The sequence below is a fragment of the Watersipora subatra genome, chromosome 6 (assembly GCF_963576615.1).
Source record: "Watersipora subatra chromosome 6, tzWatSuba1.1, whole genome shotgun sequence".
Taxonomy (NCBI): Eukaryota; Metazoa; Bryozoa; class Gymnolaemata; order Cheilostomatida; family Watersiporidae; genus Watersipora; species Watersipora subatra.
The window spans coordinates 17,687,786-17,691,844 of NC_088713.1; positions in this window are offsets into that span (position 1 = coordinate 17,687,786).

The following is a 4,059-nucleotide window of genomic DNA, read 5'->3' on the forward strand; positions in this document are numbered from 1 at the left end:
GTTACAATGAAACAATGATATGCTTAAAACTTAGTGTTAAAAAGGGTTATTGATAGTTATTTGTATAAAGAAGGAGTAATGATGATTTATATTAACACCAGCTAGTCTTTAGCTGCAGTGCTAGTGCCCAGTTCAATAATTTTTTGCTTTAATTTGTGTAAACTCATTGACTCCAAAACTTGTTGAAAACTCTATCTGCCATAGAAGTTGAACAGAACACTTTTTTAATAGAAGTTACTTAAGTTATTCAAATTACTGCTATTCAGTTTGTTGACATAGCATTAAATATTCCAAACTCGCATCATTTACATAAAAAGTTGACTAACTGCCTTGGGTTGTTGAGTTACCTACCTTGATAGATAGAAGCTACACTAGCTCCTAGACAGTTTGAATTTTCTCCTAAATGAGAGCACTCCTAAAAATAAAAGCTAAATTAGTAGCTTCACTTCAAGGTATCTCATCCCAATGCATGGCAAAGTTTGATTTATTTTTTAGTTTTGCGAAGTATCACTGAGCAGGCATTGACGTATTTTGAAAGACTGCTCACATATTTAACACAGCCTGCTTTCCTACATGTAGTACTAAATATTCACATTCATGTATTAGTGCATATTCTCAAACATGCAGCACTGTATATTCTAAAAAAATTAGTGCTGTTTATTCTAACTCAATCACTGCATATTCTAACCCACAAACTATTTATATTCTAGTACATGTAGCATAGTATATTCTATCACATTTAATACTGTGTACTCTCAATCATGTACCCCTGTATAATCTAATACATATATGTCGCTGTATATTCCCATTCATGAATCAGTACATATTCTGAGACATGAATACGGTATGATCTAGTATGTTAAATAGTGAATATTATCATAGATGTAACAATGTATAACACTGTAGTACTGCATACTGTTATGTATTCAAAGCTCTATATTATCTTGGCACTACACATAATACATAAATTACCGCAAGAATTTCTTATTTCAAATACTTAATGTGCTACTTTACCAAGACCCATCCACAAGCTCTATTCTCAAGGTAAGTTAGATCAGTCTCAGATACGAACGTCTCCACATCAACAGTTGAGGAAAAGAGTTCACATTGACCTGACTCTTCATTTCTCAATGCTGACAAACATCTGCTGTTTTTTACACAGGTTTGTGCAGTGGGAAAGAGAGATACTTTCTGTAAACGTGAGCAAATGATACAAAGCAAACTATCAATAAATAAAATATCATATCATAAAAAATTGTGAAACAGATTTGACAAATTTTGAGAAAACTGTTAATTTTTTTTATGCAAATTTGAGAAAACAATTGATAAGCTGATATTTAATGTTTAAAAAAATAAATTTTGTGTTTATTTTGTAATCACAAAAAAAAATTGAAGTAAGTGTTGTAAAAGCCATAACATTTTGCAACAAGCAATCAATCAATAAAAGGAATTTTTTGCTAAAGCCCGGTGCTAATCAAGAACTAATTTTTGCTAAATCATAATACTTTAGGAGTTGTTTCCCCTAAAAAGAATTAAAAAAAGAAGCTATAACGTAGACAATATACATTTACATTAAAATTAATGTTTTCGAAAATATCGGAACGGAGAGAAATTTTTCACCTCTTTGGATGTACCCTGTATGTTGTGATGCTGTTCTCTGTACAACATTCCGCTTTATGCTGTATTGAACTCCATCATCTGCAGCAAAAACACCTGAAATTATTAGAACGAAAGAAGTGAGTCTCATTAACTGGCCTATTGCTTGCATTCTACCAGAGCTGCTCTCAAATCATGGTTTTTGAGTATTCGAATATTTGAATATTTGAAACAAATCATAATGTACTGATTTGACACAAATAGTGATTTGATTTGATTCGATTTGAAAAGTTTTGGAAGTAACTTGATTTGATTTGAAGTTTCGGGCCGATTTGAAGATTTGATTTGAAAAATAAATCAAATCACATCGCTATCGATAGCTTTTTCTTCTGTAACTAATCGAAACATTTTTACTACGCTTGCGAAGTTAGCCCAAACTTTGGCAAGAAATGCGCACCATCGATACCGAGGCTAAGCAATTGCGTGCGTGTCTCTCTACAGAACAAAGAAAAGGACCGCGTGTCGTGTGTGTAAAAGAAATCAACATGAGCAGCTCTGGTAAGCTGTGGAAAAGGCATGTTTGCAGTTGTGGTGCTGGCATTGAATACTTTGATGTCAATTATTTGATTGCTAGAAATTGGTTGTTACTATCCCACTTTAACCTCACAGTCACTAGTCAAAATAAAAATTACTTGTGCTGTGCCTACGGCATGAATGAATGAATAAAGTTTTATAATATAAAATATTCTATACAATACTATTCCATGCCGTGGACACATTCAATATTCACAGTAATGACAATGTTCATGAATATAAATATGCATTATATTATAATTGGGTAGAATTTAATTAATAAAATAAACTAAAATTTTATTTGTTATATCAAATTTATTAGAATAATATTAAATAAAATTTTTATTTAATTTATTATTTTAAATTATAAATGAATAGCATAACAAAAACATTCTATCCAAGTAAGTATAATAAATGTAATAATTATATATCATACATAGTTTTAACATTACCATTTATCTAGTATACATTATTATTATATAATTAATTACATTATATGTATAATATTATAATTAATAATAATTTATACACAGTCACTTATTTACTAAGTGAAGTAAAATACTTAAAACAGGATTTCGATTAAAAAGGACGAGGTACAGAAAGAGGAAGCCACATGCACTCAGCAAATACAAATATGTGATAATGAAGATATGTTGGCTGATTTTTTGAATAGAGCACCTTTAGCTAGTACAAGTAACCTGGATTCAGTAAATCAGGAAATTGAAAAGTATATGGCGAAAAGCAGATCTTCTTGTAACACTCTAAGCTATTGGCAAGGTGAGACACAGTTACTGAGGCTTAGCAAGCTGGCGCTGAAGGTCCTTTTAGTACCAGCTTCATCAGCTCCCATAGAACGGGTTTTTAGTAAAATAGGCTTCATCATGAGGCCACACAGGAGCTCCTTAACATCTGAAAACTTGTGGAAGCTAGTTTTTCTAAAATGCAACAAGTTTATTTAAGTAAATGTGTTAATATTATGTAACTGTTAATTATAAGCTCAATGCTTAGTTTCGTCTCTTTCAAGTTTAAGCCTCAGTAACTGTGTTTCACTTGCCAATATTTTCAGGTTTTATCTTATATTTGTATCTTACATTTTGTAACTTTAAACAAGTATCTAAAGTTTTTTTTTACATTTGTACGTTCTTGCTTAAAAGCTTCAATAAAAGCAAAGTCACAGTCATGACGATAAACTGTTATATAACCCTCCACTCATTCATTGATGTGTCGAGCCAATGGTATGATGTGCTCTGCAATGATGTTTTAGCATACCTCGTAGAACAAAGAACAAAACCGTATCTAGTGATGAGTTTAGCATACATAATACATATAGTGGTACAGAGATACAGCTATACTATGCCTATCCATAGAACGCAAAACGGGCAGGGCGGGGCAAACCCCTTACCCTTTCTCTCTGGTTCAGGTCCTATGGATAGGAGTACAGGCTACGGCGTTACAGCTATACTGTAGATTGATCATACTATGCAACAATTGAGCGAACAATTTTAAAGAGTATTTCAAATCATTCTCAAATGATTCAGGATTTGAATTTGTTATTGGGCTGAATCGATTTGATTTGTTTTGAATCTGCTGACAAGGGTGGGGATTTGATTTGATTTGTAATTCGCCGGATACGATTTGATTTGAGTCATAAAAAATTCATTTGAAAGCAGCTCTGCATTCTACAGACTTTGCTCGCGTATCTCATACTTAGCAAAACATCAAATCAATATTATCAGGCATGCATAAGATAAAAAATTTCTAACCTCAAATCTTTGATATTTTAGAACAAGCTTTTGGTATCAGCTAATAAGACAGATCAATAAAAATTAGACCAAATAGGTTTGACCGGCAAATGTAAGTATGCAAACACAAATATCTGTTTCATTCTGT